Below are 20,113 nucleotides of genomic sequence, written 5' to 3' on the forward strand. Positions count from 1 at the left end.
ATGAACACCAACTAGCCACTAAAAGACATGATCCCCCCAACATTATCCTTACATACAGATGAGGAAGGACACTACTTCGACTCAGACAACACAACCATCCTAGACAAGCCAAACAAAGACTTGCACGAGAATTCCTAGAAGCATGGATTTCCAACTGGAACTCTAACAACAAAAACATTGAGTTAGACCCCATCTGCCACCCACTGAGAAAAAGAACAGGAAGTGACTTCACCACAGGGAATGAAGTCACCACAAGAAATGACATCACCAACCCAAAGAAACCCAAACATGTAAATAGAAAGCAGGAATTATCAGCAGTGCTTCGCCTGAGACCCACTGAAGATGTTACCTAGTTAGGTGACAAAACGTCCGTAAATGAACCTTCCAGCTCATCAAGCAAACCTACATCCAGAACCTCAACCTGAGCCAGAAGCCTTCTCAAAACTCACCAGGATTCATCCTTGTTAATTCTCTTCTTTTCACATACTAATGCAATCTACCTTTATATTCCTTAGTAGCTTGTATTCACATTGTCTTTTCACTTTCCTTATCCGTGTGAGAACCCTTATTGATTTTACATTATTTTTATTTTATCAATTATGATTTCAAGCTGTGAACAATGAGCTGAAGATAACTTTTGGGCTGTAGGAAGCAGCCTGTTTGAGGCCAGGCCTGGAATTAATTACAGGTTGGTTCTGGATCAAAGGAGTCTACAGACTCTTCAACACCAGAGAAAGCAGTATGTTTAACCAGATAGACAATAATGAAGTCAGTACTTGGGAATTGGTGCCAGCAAGTCTGGAAGGGAACATAATGGTCAAGTGGGTGGTTAAAATAGCCAGATCCCTAGTTCGTTCCTCAACATAGAGTTCTACAAACCTATCTTGTACACATTCCAGGAATTCAGTTCCATAACTTAGTGCTGATTTGGTTAACTCAGCCAAATGGAATTTGAAGTTCCACACTAATAATATATTACCCACATCACATGTATCTCTAATTTCCTGATTTAAAACAAATGCAATATTAGTAGAATAGCAAATCATGGCTAACAAAGAAAGTGGTCCGTCAGTTTTGGCTAATAAAGAATGTTTAGGATTGTATAAGATTAAAAGAAAAAAACCTATAAGTTGCCAGAAACATCAGTAATCCTGAGGATTGGGTGGTTTATAGAATACATCAAAGGAATACCAAGAAACTGGTAAAGAAAGGGAGAATAGAATATGAATGCAATTTGCCAAAAAAACTATTTAAGTTTCTGTAAGTATGCAAGGAGGACTAAAACGAATGTGGGTATGTTACATGCAGATTCAGATGAATTTATAATGGGAATTAGAAAAATGAGGAACAGAGGCTAAATGATTACTTTGTATTTGTTTTCAATGAGGAAGATATAGATATCTCCCTGAATTTGAGATCCAAGTGACTCGTGAGAATGAAGAGTTAAGAATGTATGTAGTAGTACGGAAGATTGTACTTGAGAAATTAATTGGACTGAAAGTAGTTAAATCCCCAAGATCTGATGGACTACATGCCCTCCATGCCGAAGTGTTAAAGGAAGTGACTTTACGTTGGTGATTATTGTCCACACTTCCTGCAGATTGGAAGGTAACAAATGTCACCCCCCTATTTAAGAAGAAAGTGATAGAAATCACAGTAAGCTACAAACCTATTTGCCTTATTTAAGTACGGAAAATGCTAGAATCCACTGTATAGGATGGCATAAATACACACCAGATTGATAATCATCTGATTGGACAGAGTCAGAATGGATTTGTGAGTAGGAAATCATGTTTGACAAGCTTATTGAGGTTTTTTTGAATATGTTACTGAAAAAATTGTTAAAGGAGAGCTAAAGGGTATTTTATGCACAAAGCTTTTCAATGTACTTCGGTACACATGACAATAAATCGATCAATCTATCAATCAATACTTTGATTTTCAGAAGGTCCCCCAAAGGAGGCTGATTGGAAAACTTGAAGCAGATGGGTGAGGACTCAATATACTGATTGGATCATTCTTTTACTAACAGACTGTAACTAATCAGGTACCACAAGTAGCACTACTATGGCCCGAGCTGCTCACAATACAAATCAATGATTTGGAGATGGGGAGTAGATGTAACATTTCAAAATTTGCAGATGGTACAAAGCTAAATTGTGAGGAAGATGTAAGATAATTTCAGAATGATTTGGACAGTCTCAGTGAATGGGCAAGAACACGGCAAATGGAATGTGAAAAACTGTGTGTAAATCCACTTTGGTAGGAGAAACAGATGTGCAGAGTACTCTTAAATGACAAGAGTTTGGAAAATCTATTTGTACAAAGGGGCCTGAGTGACCTTGTCGATAAATCACTTAATGCTAACATGCAGGTTCAGCAAGCTATTGCAAGCCTTTATTGTAAGAGCATACAGAAGTAGTGAAGTCTTACTTCAATTGTATAGGAACTTGGTTAGACAGCACCTGAAACACTAAGTATAGTTTTGGTGCCCTAGTCACAGGAAAGATATTATTGCCATAGATGAAGTGTTATGAAGGTTTGTCAGACTTATTCCTGGGATGGCAGGACTGTCCTATGAAGAGGGATTAGGCATAATGGCTATGTATTCTTCAGAATTTCAAGTTATGACAGCCATTGTTAGAGTTCCAGTTGGAAATCCATGCTTCTAGGAATTCTCGTGCAAGTCTTTGTTTGGCTTGTCTAGGATGGTTGTGTTGTCTGAGTCGAAGTAGTGTCCTTCCTCATCTGTATGTAAGGATAATGTTGGGGGGATCATGTCTTTTAGTGGCTAGTTGGTGTTCATATATCCTGGTGGCTAGTTTTCTGCCTGTTTGTCCAATGTAGTGTTTGTTACAGTCCTTGCACGGTATTTTGTAAATGACATTAGTCTTTCAAGTTCATTAGCTGCTGTTTTAAGAGCCTATACAGCCAACAAACAAAACTAATGTCATTTACAAAATACTGTGCAAGGACTATGACAAACACTACATTGAACAAACGGGCAGAAAACTAGTCACCAGGATACATGAACACCAACTAGCCACTAAAAGACATGATCCCCCCAACATTATCCTTACATACAGATGAGGAAGGACACTACTTCGACTCAGACAACACAACCATCCTAGACAAGCCAAACAAAGACTTGCACGAGAATTCCTAGAAGCATGGATTTCCAACTGGAACTCTAACAACAAAAACATTGAGTTAGACCCCATCTGCCACCCACTGAGAAAAAGAACAGGAAGTGACTTCACCACAGGGAATGAAGTCACCACAGGAAATGACATCACCAACCCAAAGAAACCCAAACATGTAAATAGAAAGCAGGAATTATCAGCAGTGCTTCACCTGAGACCCACTGAAGATGGTCCAGTGAATTGGCCACGCTAAATTGCCTGTAGTGTTCGGTAAGGGGTAAATGTAGGGGTATGGGTGGGTTACGCTTCGGCGGGTCGGTGTGGACTTGTTGGGCCGAAGGGCCTGTTTCCACATTGTAAAGTAAGTTTCTATTAGATCTCCCCTTAACCTTCTAAACTCCAATGAATACAATCCTAGGATCCTTAGCTGTTCCTTGTATGTTAGACCTACCATTCCAGGGAAGTCTAGAACCATAAGACAGAATTTAAAAGTAAGATGCCATTTACTTCCAAGATGAGTGCTTGGAATTCTCTACCACAGAGGGCCGAGTAAGCTTAATCCTTGATTATTTTTAAGATAGAGATTGATAGATTATTGACTACCAATGGTGTGCAGAGTTAAAGGGATAGGATAGGTAAAAAGCATGAAGTGTCCAACTAGCAATGATCGTATTGAAAAGTAAGGCCGGCTCGTTTGGTTGAATGACCTACTCTTCCTTCCTATGTTCCTAAGACTATAGTCTATTGGGTAAGAATTTCTACCAATATTTTCTTGGCCTTGTTGCATCTAAGCTCGATGCAAACTGATTCTACATCTTGATCCTTTGACCTAAAACCCTCTGACTAATGTACTGATGTCATCCATTACTATGAATGGTATCCCACATTCTTTTCCATTTTGCCTATTCCTCCTAAATGTAAATTATCCTCAGATATTTAGTTCCCAATCTCAGTCATACCCGCAACCATGTCAGTAATTGCAATTAAGTCATATATATTTACCTCAATTCATGTATTCAAATCATCAACCTCTTTTCAAATGCTACTACATGCATTCAGACAGAAAGCCCTAAATTCAGTCTTTCTCACATTATTTGCCTTTTTGATTTCAATGATGCCATTGCATCATCTGTCTTTCAATTTTGTTTACAGGTCCTTTTCCTTTCACTAGTTTTATTTTCCTTGAGTCTAAGCTCTCCCTCAGCTTCCAATCCCCCTTTTAATCTAAACCCTCTGCAATAACATGAGTAAGTCTCCTTGTATGTTAGTACCAAATCTAAAAAGATGGAAACTATCCATCTTGTACACATCCCAACTAAGACATAAAACATAGAAACAGAAAGTAGGCCATTTAGTCCATCAAGTCTGCTCCACCATTCAATCATGGCTGATAAGTTTCTCAACCCCATTCTCCTGCTTTTTCCCTGTAACCCTGATCTCCTTGATATTCAAGAGGCTATCTATCTCAGTCTTAAATATATTCAATGACCTGGCCTCCTCAGCCTGCAGTGGCAATGAATTCCATAGATTCACCACTCTCTGGTTGAAGAAGTTTTTCCTTATCTCTGTTCTAAAACATCTTCCCTTTACTCTCGGACTACGTCCTCGTGTCCTAGTATCTCCTACCAATGAAAACATCTTCCCAACATCTACTCTGTCCAGGCCATTCAGTATTCTGTATGTTTCAATTAGATCCTCCCTCATCTTTCTAAACTCCATCAAAGATAAACCCAAAGTCCTCAAACATTCCTCATATGTTAAGCTTTTCATTTCTGCGACCATTCTTGTGAACCTCCCTCAGTACGCTCCAGGGTCAGTACATCCTTCCTGAGATGTGAGGCCAAAACTGCAAACAATACTCCAAATCTAGTCTGACCACAGCCTTGTGGAGCTCTAGAAGTAGATCCCTCCTTTTTTTCCCAAGTCCTCTCAAAATAAATGCCATCATTGCATTTGCCTTCCTAACTACCGACTCAACCTGCAAATTTACCTTGAGAATCCTGGATTAGGATTCCCAAGTCTCTTTGCACTTCAGACTTCTGAATTTTCTCCCCATTTCAAAAATAGTCCATGCCTCTATTCTTCCTACCAAAGTACATGACCTCACATTTTTCCACATTATATTCCACCTGCCACTTCTTTGATCATTCTCCTAACCTGTCCAAATCCTTCTGCAATCTCCCTGCCTCCTCAATCTATCTATCCCTCTACTGATCTTTGTATTGTCTGCAAACCTAGCCAGAATGCCCTCAGTTTCTTCATCTAGATAATTAATGTATAAAGTGAAAAGTTGTGGTCCTAATACTGAACCTTATGGAACACCACTTATCACCGGTTGCCATCCTGAGAAGAACCCTTTTATCCCCACTCTCCACTTTCTGCCTGACAGCCAAGCTTCTGTCCATGCCAGCACCTTGCCTCAGTCCGTAAGACAGAGGAGCAGTCAGCTCCACCATTCAATAAGATCATTACTGGTAGCTAAGCTGGATAACAATTTAATTAAGCACAATGCTGAGGTAAAGCTATATGTAACCAAATTGTTTAACTAGGGCTTGGGATGTCATGTTGTGGCTGTACAGGACATTGGTTCAGCCACTTTTAGAATACTGTATTCAATTCTGATTTCCCTGCTATGGGATGTCATGAAACATGAAAGGGTTCAGAAAAGATTTACAAGGACGTTGCTGAGGCTGGGACTATTTTCACTGGAGTGTCAGAGGCGGAAGGGTCACCTTATAGAGGTTTATAAAATCATGAGGGAGATGCATAGGGTGAATATGTCTTCTTCCCAAACTAGGGGGAGTCCAAAACTAGATTGCATAGGTTAAAAGTGAAAGGGGAAAGAGTTAAAAGGGACCGGTTAGGCATCATTTTTGCACAGAGGGTGGTGTGTATGTGTGGAAAGAGCTGCCACAGTTAAGTGGTAGAGGCGGGTATAATTACAACATTTAGAAGACATCTGGATGGGTACGTGAATAGGAAGGATTAAGAGGGATATGAGCCGTATACTGGCAAATGGGATTAGATTAATTTAGGTTATTTGAATGAGTTGGACTGAAGAGTGTTTCCATTCTGTATATCTCTATAACTCTATGGCTGACCTAAGTCGAAGAGTATGGTGCTGGAAAAGCACAGCCGGTTAGGCAGCATCCAAGAAGCAGGAGAGTCGATATTTTGAGCATAAGCTCTTCATCAGGAATTTTCTTCATAACCCTTTTCTGATGAAGAGCTTATGCTTGAAACGTCGACTCTCCCACTCCGCAGATGCTGCCTGACTGGCTATGCTTTTCCAGCACCGCACTCTTCAACTCTGATCTCCAGCATCCGCAGTCCTCACTTTCTCCTCTATGGCTGACCTGATAATCCTTCATTCCATTTTTCTGCTCATAACCTTGATTTACATACTGATTAGTAATCCATCTCAGCCTTGAAAATACTTAACAGCCCAGCCTCTAAAGTAGTCTGTGGGGGTTAGTTAGCTCAGTTGGCTGGTTTGTAATGCATTGATGCCAACAGCCCAGGTCAATTCCCACACATGCTGAGGTCACTTTGATGATTTCTTCCTTCTGAATCTTAACTCTCCACTGAGGCATGATGACCCTCAATTTAAATTCACCACTAGCTGTTTCTAATAAGATAGCAGCTCTCTGGGACTATTGTGACTTTTCTTACTTTACAGCTTTCTGTGGTAAAGAATTCCACACATTCGCTGCCTTCTGCCAGAAGAAATTCCTCACATCTGCCCTAACTGGACAAACCCTTACTCTGAGATTATGCCCTCTGGTCCTAGACACTCCCATAAGGGGAAGCAACTTCTTCAAATCTATCCTGTCAAGCCCCATGAGAATCTTGGATCTCCAATAAGTACAAGCAAAACTTTTTCAATCTCGCATAAGACAGTCCCTCTGCACTCGGGATAAATCAAGTGAACTTTCTCTGGTTTGCTTTCAATGCCATTTTATCTTACAGTCAATAAGGTCACCAAAATATTTCACAGTATTTCATATGTGGTCTGACCAGTGCCTTATATAGTTTAACGAGACTTTCCTATTTTATATTCCATTCCCTTTGAAATAAATGTCAATATTACATTTGTCTTCCCTATTATGTGTTGAACTTGTATGCTTGCTTTTTGTGACTTTTGAATGAGTACTTACAAATCCTGTGTTGTAGTTTTCTGCAGACTTTCTCCACTTAAATAACATTCAGCTTCTTGATTCTTCTGCCAAAGTGTATAACCTCATATTTTCCCACATTACAGCCTGTCAAATGTTTTGCTTATTTGCTTAATCTGTCTATATCTCTTTGCAGACTCTTTGTGTCAATATCATTACTTGTTTTTCAACTTGTCCTGTGCTATCTGCAAAACTGGCAATAGTATAGTCATTTGCCTCATCCACTGATTAATATATGCAGGTAGTCTCTAGGTTGCAAATGCGTTCAGTCCTTGAGTTGTTTACAAGTCAGTTTGTATGTAAGTCAAAAAGTGTGGTGCTGGAAAAGCACAGCAAGTCAAGCAGCATCCGAGAAGTAGGAGAGTCGACATTTCAAGCCAAAGCTCTTCATCAGGAATCAGGAGTTTCGGCTCGAAATGTCAACTCTCCTGCTCCTCGGATGCTGCCTGACTGGCTGTGCTTTTCCAGCACTACCCTTTTTGACTCTGATCTCCAGCATTTGCAGTCCTCACTTTTTCCCATTTGTATGATGCATAAGTTACAGGAAATGTTTGTCTGTCAGATCTTTAAAATTACACCCCTGTACTGGATTTCATTTGTGAGAAGAGCAGTCATAAGTCAGATGTTTGTAAATTGGTGACCTCCAGTATTGTAAATAATTGTGGTACCAGACATAATCCCTGCAGTACTTCATTAGTTACAGGTTGCCATCCTGAAATGGCTCCCTTATCTCAAATCTCTTTTATATTAGTTAGTCAATCCTCTGTCTATACTAATGTACCATCTCCAGCACTATGGGCTCTTATCTCAAACACGTAGTACCTTATTAAATGTCTTCAGGAAATCCAAATACATTATATTCATTGCTTCACCTTTACTTATCCTGCTTTTACCTCCTCAAAGAATTATAATAAATTTGTCAGGTACAATCTTTCCTTCATTAAACAATGCTGACTTTGCTTGGTTATACTATATAGATCTAAGTTCTCATCATTTTCCCAATAACAGATATTAAGCTAACTGGCAGGTGATGGTCTTGTGGCATTATCGCTAGACTGCTAATCCAGGGACACAGACAATATTCTGAGGACCTGGCTTTGAATCTTGCCATAGTAGATGGTAGAATTTGAACTAGATGAAAATCTGGAATTAAGAGTATAATGATGATCATGAATTATTGTTGGATAAACCCATTTGGTTCACTGATGTCCTCTTAGGAAGGAAACTGGCCTACATATGACTCCAGACCCACAGCAGATTGTTAGACTCTTAACTGCCCTCTGGTTAATAAATACTCACCTAGTCAGCAATTACCCCATCCTATGAATGAATTAGAAGTTTTATTTTGTTTCATTGCTTTTCTGAATAAAGATGTCACATTTGCAGATCTCGATTCCTCCAGCTGTTTTCCAGAATGTAAGAATTTTTCAAAGCTATTACCAGCTCATCCATCCTATATTAGCTACTTCTTTCAATATTCTACGATGCATCCATTAGGTCCAGAGGTCGTATTGGTCTTTAGTTCCATTAGTTTTGGTAGTATATTTTTCTCTAGTGGTAGTTAGTGCATTTATTTCCTCTCCACCTTTCACCCCTTGATTATTTAGTACTTACAAAATGCTTTCGGTGTTTCCTACTGTGAAGACTGATGGAAAGTATTTATTCAGCTCCTCTGCCAATTCCTGATTCCTATTATTATTTCCACAGTTTCATTCTCTAAGGTGTCGATGTTCACTTTATCTATTTCTTCTTATACACTTAAAGAGGCTTTTAATGTCCCTCTTGATGTTACTTGTAAGTATACCCACAAAATTTATTTTCTTCCTTTTGGCTTGGTTATCTTTGTTGCTTTTTTTTTAGAACTTTCCCAATCCTCTGGCTTACCACTAATATCTGTATGCTTTTCTTTAGATTTTATGCTATCTTTAAATTCCCAGGTTAACCAAAGTTGGCTTCTCCCTTTCCTCGGTTCCTTCTTCCTCTTTGTCGGGAGCTATTAATTATTTTCTTAAACATCAGTCATTATTCCTCAACTGTCTTTGCTGCTAAACTCCCTTCCCAGCTGAAACTTTATTGCTGGAACAGCACAGCAGGTCAGGCAGCATCTAGGGAACAGAAGATTCGACGTTTCGGGCACATGCCCTTCTTCAGGAAAACTCCCTTCCCAGTCTACTCCAACTAACTCTGCCCTCATTCCTTTGTTTTTAGCTTTTATTTAAGTTTAGCACAGTTGTTTCTGACCCATGTTACTCACTCTCAAACTTCAGAGATGCCGGTGTTGGACTGGTGTGTACAAAGTTAAAAATCACACAACACCAGGTTATAGTCCAACAGGTTTAATTGGAAGCACACTAGCTTTTGGAGCGACGCTCCTTCATCAGGTCACAATCACCTGATGAAGGAGAGTCACTCCGAAATCTAGTGTGCTTCCAATTAAACCTGGACTATAACCTGGTGTTGTGTGATTTTTAACTTTGAACACTCTCAAACAGTATGCTAAATTCTTCAATTTTCTGGTCAATGTTTTCTAGGGAATCTTTTATTCTGAGGTCATTTACCAAACCGGTCTCATAACACATTACCAGATCCAAAACAGCTTGAACACTTGTTAGATCCACTTTGTAAGCAACTATCCCAAATACACACTATGAATTCTTCCTAGGTGGTTAACTCTGCCAATCTGAATTTCCTAATCTACATGAAGATTAAAGTCACTAATAATTAATGTACTGCCTTTGTTAGATACCTTTGTTATTTGCTAGTTTATTCTCTATCCCATTGTATAGCTACTGTAGCAGCTTATAGATATTCTTCCAGTATATTCTTATCCTTATTACTTACCTCCATCCAAATGGATTCTATGTCTTTTGATTCATCGTCATTTCTGGCTTTCTTATTTATTCCATCCGTATTAACAACGCTACCTCTTACAATCTGAATATATAGTTCTGAACTTTGAAATGCTTGTAATGGCTAGAAATTCATATTCATTAACCTCTATTTGTGCATTATGTGTGGGCGGCACAGTGGTTAGCACAGCTGCCTCACAGCGCCAGAGACCCGGGTTCAATTCCCGCCTCAGGCGACTGACTGTGTGGAGTTTGCACATTCTCCCCGTGTCTGCGTGGGTTTTCTCTGGGTGCTCTGGTTTCCTCTCACAGTCCAAAGATGTGCAGGTCAGGTGAATTGCCCATAGTGTTAGGTAAAGGGTAAATGTAGGGGTATGGGTGGGTTGCGCTTCGGCGGGGCGGTGTGGACTTGATGGGCTGAAGGGCCTGTTTCCACACTGTAAGTAATCTAATTAGCTAATTTATAGTTATATCACCCTGGAACAATTATAGGATTGTGATGGAGATACTTGAACATTAAAATAATTAGACCGCAATCTACGAAGCTTCATGATTTACTGAGACAATTGCTTTGGACAAATCTGTTGTAGAATGGTTAAAACACAGCAGTTACCTAAAAACTGGAGGTATTAATGTATATATGATATCAGTTTAGTCTTCTCACTGAGGCAACCAATGTGAATAATTTTCTGATTGAGATGGTATTAAATACTGACACCATAAAGTCAGTCATACAGCACAGAAACAGACCCTTCAGTCCAACCAGTCCATGCTGAACATAATCCCAAATTAAACTGTCCCACTCACCTGCTCCTCACCCATATCCCTCCAAACCTTTCCTGTTCATGTATCAATCCAAACGTCTTTTGAATGTTGTAATTGTACCTGCATCCATCACTTTCTCAGAAAATCCATTCCATACATGAAACACCCTCTGTATAAAAGATTTATATCTCTGGATTTTAAACTTCTCATTATTTTTTTAAGACCCTCCATACCCCATCTCTCCTTCCCTTTAATCTCCTTCAGGCCTTACAAACCTCAGACATATTTACACTTCTCTAATGTTGGATTCTGAGCATCCCCAATTTAAAATTGCTCCATTGAAGTTGCGTCTTCAACTGTCAACACCCAAAAGTTTGGAATTCCTTTCCAAAATGTCTTTGTCTGGTTTTTCCTCTTTGTAGATACTCCTTAAAACCTACATCTTTGATCAACGTTTGGTCAACTGTTCTAATATCCAGTGCAGGTCGTTCTTCTGTAACGTGCGTTTAGTGAGCACGAGTTGGCTATACCAGAGGGCAGCTGGTTTTTGTGCCTATGAATGCTATTTCAGTCTGGTTCGGGACCATTGCCGTTTAATATAAATCCCAATGTTATTGTAACTAATAAAACTATACAAAGGATCATTTGGTAATACAGAATCTGAGCATTGCTCATAAAAACTACATTTTGTTGAAGTTTTTCAACCAGCATTAATTAGGACAATTTATAAAAATACTTATGTAAAAAGACGACATCTTATACCGTATAGAGAATGCTGACTAGTTGGCAATTGGATTACGATTGATAGAGTCAATGCAATGGAGAATGCATCAATTATAAATGACTGATAATAAACTGCCAGGCTTTGTTTAAATTCTAAATCATGCTAGTAGCCTCTGATCAGTCAAGGTGTTGCCCTGAGAAATGAACCAGAGAATGCCTGCCATTTATTTTGTTGAGTTTGAAATAAGCATAGTGTATGTACATCCTTTTTTTCTCTCTGCAAAGAACAGGGCTCTGTGTAATAAAACATGTACCTTGTAGTGTGCACAAGTGTGCTATATTACAAGCCTGACTGACAACCTTAAATTGGTTACCAGCTTAATTCTTAACACATTCAAACCTATTTAGCAAATGCTGTCCAATCACAGAATCATGTAAAAGTTCGAACATTATGGTTTGAGTTTTGCAGGCACAGGCTAGTTGAGAACAGGCAATACCTTGCCTACTGCAAACGAATGTGCTGTTTGATGTCATCAGCCAGTCTTTGGGACAGACAGTCAATGCATCAAACATCACACTGTCTTTAGATTGGTATTTGTTGTGAATTGTCCTGATGAGTGCAAGACAGATAGCTTCGATAAGAGTGTGTCTTTTCACAGCAATATTCAACAGAACTATGCCATAAGATTTCATTTATTAAAAAACAAAACTTTATTGTATACAAAAGAATTATACAACCAAGACACTGAGGCCCACTGTATATTGTCCCACTGGCTTCAAACTAGGCAATAAATATCAAGTCCAATGTAACAGAGCATAGTATGTGGTCAAATATAATGGTCATTCTAACAATATATAAGGAGTATAACATAAAGTAAAGACAACACGGTGGTGCGTGTATGGAATGAGCTGCCAGAGGAAGTGGTGGAGGCTGGTACAATTATAGCATTTAAGAGGTATCTGGATGGCTTTACGAATAGGAAGGGTTTAGAGGGATATGGGCCCAGTGTTGGCAAATGGGACTAGATATCTGGTCGGCATGGACGAGCTGGACCGAAGGATCTGTTTCCATGCTGTATATCTCTATGACTCTAAAACCCTCATGATGAAAGGGGTGAGGGGTTATAATTGGGTAGAATCGTCAGTGTTGAAGGGAGGGACACTAATTTCTTTTCCGTCTCGCATGTCCCTGTGATGTGACCTCTCTTGTGCCTGGGCCATGTCCTGCAGCAGATGTCCCTATAGTGGGTTCCTGCTTGCCAGAAGATGCAGCCATGACAATTTGAGCCAGAATTTTCCTCATTTCATTCAAGTCTCATTGCTACGTTGCAGAAGCTGACAAAGTATCTCATTCTGCTGCTGAAATATCTCATTGTTCCTTTGCAGGTGCTGTCTTAAAATCTCATTCTGCTGATGAGATTTTATCATTCTGCTGCTGCAGAATCTCACAGTTTGTTTACATATGTTGGCTGACATCCGTCTTAAATTCAGTCAACGTTTGCTGAAGCAGGTTAGTTGTGGCCTGATGACTCTTAGTACTTTTAACCTGCTCTTGATACAAGCTTTCTGGGAGCATTAGATCATCTTCATTTTCTTTTACAGCAGCACGAGCCTGATGTTGTTCATGCATTCACAGCACCCCAGCTCCCGAAGCCACAGGTTCCTCACCTTCAGAAGGTCCTGAGCTTCCTCTTTCTGCTATAGCAGCCATTGCTTCATGGGCCTCCCCATCCTCAAGAACCATAACTTTTAACTTTACCATGGAAGTGTCACCAACACTGCTGTCCACATCAGACATCTCACGGTCCTGACACTCCTCTCCGTCCTCTGCAACTACAATGCCACATTGGTGTGAAGTATTCACCTCCATCCCTTCCTCATGCCCCCTCTCAGGAATCTCAGATGCAGCTGCCAATTCACCGCCAACGTGCTCTGATATGTCCATGGACATCTGTTAGAAAAAAAAATCATAATTTTTACAACATATACCAAGACCCTGCCATCTATCCAGCAATGTGGAAAATTGTCCAGGTATGTGCTTTTCACAAAAATGCAGGAAAATCCAACCAGGCCAATTACCACCTCATCAATGAATTCTCAGACATCAGTAAAGTGACCGAAAGTGCTATGAACACCACCTGCTCAGTAATAATCTGCTCAGTGCTCATTTACACTTGGCTTCTAGACTCATTACACCTTGGTCCAAACATGGACAAATGTGCCAAATTCCAGGGGTGAGATAAGAGTGACTGCCCTTAACATTTAGGCAGGATTTGACCTCCTGTGACATCAAGGAATCTGAGAAAACCCAAGACAATGGGATTCTGGAGAAGAGCTCTCCACTGGTTGGAGTCATACCTGGCACAAAGGAAGGGTGTTGGAGATCAGGAGCTCCTCAGGTTAGTGTCCGAAGCCCAACCATCTTCAGCTGCTTTATCAGTGACCCTCTGTCCATCATAAGGTTGCAACTGGAGATATTCACAAAAAATTGCACATTGTCAGCACCATTTGCAATTTCTCAGATAATAAGCAGTCTATCTCCAAACGTAGCAAGACAACATCCAGGACTGGACTGATGAATGGCAAGTAACATTTGCGCTAAACAAGTATCAGGTAATGACTATCTCCAACAAGAGACAATCCACCCACTACCCCTTGATATTCACTGGCATTACCATCATTGGATCCCCCACTGTCAACATCCTGTGGACTTGCCATTGACCCAGAAACTGAGTTGGACTAGCCATATAAATACTATGACTACAACAGCAGGTCAGTGGATGGAAGTTCAGCGTCAAGAAACTCATCCCACAATTCTACAAAGCTTTCCTAATATTCATGAACACAAGTTGTAAGTGTGGTGGAATATTCTCTACTTGTCTGGAGGAGTGCAGCTCTACCATGACTCAAGATGCTTGACATTATTTAGGATGAAGCAGCTTGCTTGATTAGTGATACATTCACTACCATCAACATTTCTTTTATAACCAATAGACAGTTGCAACAGTGTGTACCATCTATGAGATACACTGCAGAAACTCAAATAGGCTCTTTCAATAGTACCCTTGAAACCCATGGCCTTTACCAATCTAGATGGGTTGGCAACAGATACATGAGTACGTCACTATACACAGGGCCACACAGCACCCATATACTGCCATTCCTGTACTGTTGCTTGGTCAAAGTTCTGGAACTCCAATCCTAACAGCATTATGGATATACCTACACCCCAAGGACTGCAGTAGTTCAAGAAAGCAACTCACTATCTTCTCCAGGGGAACTGGCAATGGGCAATAAATTCAGGCTCAGCCAGCAACACACTCATCCCAAAAACAAACAAATAATATAATTACTTTTTGTTTCATAACGTAATTTTCTCTTGATGATTTAAGCACTGAATTGATGACAGCACCGTCATTCATCCCCATATCTGCTGCACCACTGGTATTCATGGCGTCGGAGAGGCCGAGTAGCTGCCGAGTAAATTCCTCCTGTTCTGTCAGCTCCTTGATGTATGGCGCTTCCCATCCACTCAACGAGCGTTCCCGGGTATTATGGGTGAGCTTTACCTAAAGGGAGAAATTACATTTTAAAGCATCATGGTCTTGACTTTACCATGTGACACATTTTATAACTGCTATTTACAGTTTTTTTAATGCCTTCATTTGGAGTGGGCAGTGGATAAATGGCCTGCTGCCTGCCTCCAGGGGGTCTTCGATTAGAGATAATATTTATGACCAAGACAGAGACACCTTCAAGCCAACTGCATCTTATGAAACATCTTAAATTAGTAAACAAAAACCTCTCATATGACTTTTCAGTGGGGATTTCAACTGTCATGCATCAACTTACACACATGTACCTACCCTGGCAGCGCGCATCAAATCGTGAAGTTTCTTCCTGCATTGGTCCTCTGTCCATCGGACAGTGCTATTCGCACTAACCACAGTCGCTACTTCCTTCCAGGCAATGGACTGTACTTTCCTAGGTGGTTTCCTCTTTCCACCGCCAAGGATGCAATTGCGTCTTGCTTCCACTTCGGCGAGAAGAATGTTCATCTCTTCATCTGAAAAATTCTGACTTTCCTCTTCCCCACAATATGCTGCACTGACATCTACAAGAAAATATAAGTACTTCACAGTTGCTTATACTGAGCCTTATTAAATGCCAACATGTTTGAAATAAAGTTAATTTCAGTGAGAATCACTGCATCATGACATTAAATTATGTAAAAGAAAGAGAAATTTAAAATGAAATACATGAAAAATAGTGTAGAATCTTTAATCACCTTGTTGCTTAAAATATGTTGGTCCACTCTTTTTTCACCCCCAAAAAGCCCCCACAGCCCTGCAATCGCCGAAAATCCATTTATCTCCTCCCTCCCAGTATCCAAGGGCCAAAACATATCTTCTGGGTGAAGTAGCACTTTACCTGCACTTCTCACAATCTGGTCTACTGCATTCACTGCTCACAATGTGGTCTCCTCCACAGTGGGGAAACAAAACTTAGACTGAGTGACTGCTTCGCAGAAGACCTACGTTCTGCCTGTAAAAAAGAACTGACCTTCCAGTTGTCTGCCACTTTAACACACCATCCTGATCCCTGGCCAACATCTCTGACTCAGGCTTGCTCATTTTCTGCTTGGGGACCCTACAGCCCTCCAGGCTCAATATTGAGTTCAATAATTTTAGGGCCTGAACGCCCCTATGTCCTGGCCCCAACCACACTTACCAGACCTTCTTACCAGAGTTTGCCATTACACACTACCTATTGTTAGCCACTAACAGTCTCCATTAACAGCTATTCACACTCCCAGCCAGATCTTTAATGACTCCTTTGTCATTCCAACTGTTCTTCTCTCTCTGGGTTCTATCCCTACCTATTGTTTATTCCTTACCCTCATCACCCCCACCCTACCTACTGCACATAAATCGACATTTTCCTAGCTCTCATCAGTTCTGAGGAAGGGTCACTGGACCTGAAACATTAACTTTGATTTCTGTTCACAGATGCTCCAGACCTGCTGAGCTTTTCCAGCAACTTCTGTTTTTGATTTTGAACAATACCTCTACTACAAATCCACAGGGACAGCTGACAACCTCCAGTCTGTCCTCAGTGTCCTATGGTAGAATCCATGGGTGAGAAGAGCTACAGCAAGCAATTAAACAGATGAGAAACAAAAAAGCCTGCGGCCCTAATGGTATTCCAGCTGAGGCCTCCAAAGCTGGTCACAATAAAACTCCTATGGGTTTGGAGCAAAAACAATACAAAGGAAATAAATTATTCAGTATAAATCATCGAAGTATTTCACCTCTATTCAGATCAAGGAATACTGTGCATATTGATGTCTTCATTTGGTGATGTTTGTTGATCTTATCAAATATTAAATTGACCTAATTGAAACATTTGGACTGTTGGAGGGAGGAGTTTGAGACAGATAGTGTTTTGTAACAACAGTTCTCCTATGTGAGCACTGAAGGGTAAACAACACAGACAAATCATAGTGCAACTGAAGCATGTAACCTGGCTCCATGTCTGTGTGAAAACGTTGGTGTCTGGTGAGAGAGGAGATGCAGGAGGTGAAATAATCCTGGCATACATCGCAGTGGAAGGTTTTATCTCCCATGTGCGTTCACTAATGTCACAGGAGGTCAGATAACCATGTGTGAAGATTTTATTACAGAACTCACATCGATGGAATTTCTTTCCTGTGTGAGTGCCTTGACATTTGTGAGGCTTCAATGCTTTCATGCTTTCAAGATTGATTTATTCTATACATTGCATTTGAATGGTTTCTAAATACTTTGGTATGTATGGAGATATAAGAATTGCAAAAACTATTTGTTATAGATCTCGCAGGTGAATAGTTTCTCTCGTGTGAATGTGTTAACATTGAAGGAGGTTGGATGAAAGTAAGAATGATTTTTGCACATTTCATTCATGAATAGTTGTGAACATCTTGATGTTCATGCAGCTTCCACAACATCAAAAAGATTTGTTATTTGCCCCATGGCTGAATAGATTCTACCTGTCAGAATGCCTTGGTGTATGCAAAGAGCATCAGAATGATTTGTTGCACACTTTGCACATGAACAGATTCTTACCGGTGTGCCTGCTTTGAAACATGAGCAGTTCCATTGAACTGAAGAAGCCACAGGGGAACAGTTTCTTCTCTGTTTGAATGCATTGTTATGCTCAGTAGCTTACTGAGACCAAGACTATGAATGGTTTCCCCCACCCCCGCTGTGGCAATCTGCCAGTAATTCATAGTGACAAGTGTGTAAAATTCCTGATATAAACCTCACACAGAAATGGCTTTTCCACAGGGTGCACGATGTTTCACAAAGGTTGACGATAGTGCAAAGGCTCGGGCACACACACCACACCTGAAAGGTTTTTCCTCTGCGTGAATTCTCAGGTGCCTCACAAGATCAGAGGATTGAGTGAAAGCCATCTCACAAACATCACAGAGACAAGGCTTCTCTTCCATGTAGCTGTCCTTGTTTTAACTATCAACAAAAGGTACACCTTGCATGTTGGGAGATCTAATGATCCTGTGGAGGCTTTCTCACACTTGTACAGCCTCCCCCCTTCGGAATAAGTCAGTGGCTCATGAGGCTCGATGAAAACAATTGAAGCTTGCACTACACTTGGGGCCATTCATACTTCTTCCCAGCTTCACCCTGACCGATCACCCACAGCCAAACCTTCAGAAAGGTTGGTTCTGATGGCAGGCTCCACACCACTGACCAGTTTCAGACCTGATGATATGTCAAAGCTCCCCTGACCTGACCAATTTCCAGATGATGGTTTTACTGCTCAATCTTCTCTGTATTGAGCAATGCTGTGAAAGGACTGGATGTGTTCCCACAGTTGTACACTTGTTCCTTGGGTGATGGTCAGGATCGACGATGTCTATCCTCTCTGTGTTCACTGGTATAGTACGCTGCACTCCTTCTGTAAAACAGGGAAAGAAACATTATAGTATTTCCTCTAACTCCCTCTCCTCTCTTGCTGAAGGGGCTGACTTCTAAGTGAGAGACCATTCCACAATAACTCCTAACATTCCTGATTTGTGCCTTGTAATGGACAGACTCTGGGAAGTCCAGAAGTGAATTAATTACTGCAGGAATCCCCGTCTCTGACCTACACATTTAACCAATAGTATTTGTATTGCTAGTCCAATTCAATTTAAGGTCAATGGTAACCCCTTGTATATTAATAGTGAGGGATTCAGTGATAGCAACATCATTGAATTCCAAAGGGGCAATGGTTAGATTCTCCTTTGTTGGAGACTTTTTAAAAAAATATTCATCCATGGGATGAGGGTGTCATTGGCTAAGCCAGCCTTCTGTTAAAAGACATGGCCTGGCACTTGTGCGGTGTGAACTTGCCATTGGTCAACCAAATCTGAATTTTGTCCAGGACTTGCTGCATTTGGGCATGAGTCAAAAGTGTGGTGCTGGAAAAGCACAGCAAGTCAGGCAGCATCTGACAATCAACAGAATCGACGTTTCGGGCATAAGCCCTTCATCAGGAATCCTTTGGGCAGTAATCTAATTGATGAAGCCATTGAAGATATTAGACTTGCAACCAGAACCATCTTCCTTGTGCCAAGTATAGTCTGACCAGCAGAGAGCCTTTTCCCAATGCACACTGATTTCAGTTTTCCGACGACTCTCTGAGAACTTCTCAGCAGCATTTAATCAAGAATTCCAAAGACAGCTAGTTTTCAATATTTTAGAGGGAAGGTGTAGGATAACTGGAGATAAACTGGAATTATAAAGTATGGAAAAAATGAAACTGCAGAAACATATGTATAATTTGTAACTATGGGTGACGTGCCCAGATGACTGGAGAGTGGCTAATGTTGTGCCTTTGTTCAAGAACATATGTCAGGAGAAGCCTGGGAACTGTAGACCTGTGAGTCTAACTTCGGTGGTGGCTCAGGTCCTGGAGGTGATTCTGAAAAGTAGGAGTTATAAGAATTTGGAGAGGTGGACATTGTTCACTGGGACTTTAGTAAAGTCTTTGATAAGGTTTCACATGGTAGACTAAATCATAAAGTTAGATCATATGATATTCAGGGTGAGCTTGCTAATTGGATACAAAATTGGCTTAATGGCAGAAGACAGAGAGTGGGCGGTTATTTTTCGGACTGGAGACCTGTTACCAGCAGAGTTCCACAGAGATTGGTGCTGTGCCTACTTTTGTTTGTCATTTACATAAATGGTATAGTTGAGAATACAGAAGACATGGTTAGTAAGTTTATGGATTACACCAAATTGGTGATATAGTGGACAATGAAGAAGGTTATCTAAGATTAGAAAGAGTTCATGATCAATTGGCTCAATGCACTGGAGAGCGGCAGATGGAGTTTAGCGAGTTTTGAGAAGATTTGTAGCTCAGGTTGAGGTTCTGGATGTAAGTTTGCTCGCTGAGTGAGGTTTGTTTTCAG

At 40.6% G+C, this 20,113-nt stretch overlaps 1 protein-coding gene across 1 annotated transcript in view; it reads right to left on the minus strand.

Moving 5' to 3' along the window:
• Positions 1 to 13,287: 13,287 nt before the first annotated feature.
• Positions 13,288 to 20,113, minus strand: part of LOC122541193 (zinc finger protein 184-like) — a 143,634-nt gene continuing 136,808 nt past the window's right edge. The window contains exons 6-9 of the mRNA XM_043677820.1: positions 17,760 to 18,612; positions 15,522 to 15,769; positions 15,009 to 15,224; positions 13,288 to 14,123 (exon numbers count right to left, since the gene is read on the minus strand). The gene's annotated coding sequence lies outside the window, so the exon portion shown is untranslated. The remainder of the gene's footprint in view (positions 14,124 to 15,008; positions 15,225 to 15,521; positions 15,770 to 17,759; positions 18,613 to 20,113) is intronic.

The sequence above is a fragment of the Chiloscyllium plagiosum genome, chromosome 37 (genome assembly GCF_004010195.1).
Source record: "Chiloscyllium plagiosum isolate BGI_BamShark_2017 chromosome 37, ASM401019v2, whole genome shotgun sequence".
In the NCBI taxonomy this organism is placed as follows: domain Eukaryota; kingdom Metazoa; phylum Chordata; class Chondrichthyes; order Orectolobiformes; family Hemiscylliidae; genus Chiloscyllium; species Chiloscyllium plagiosum.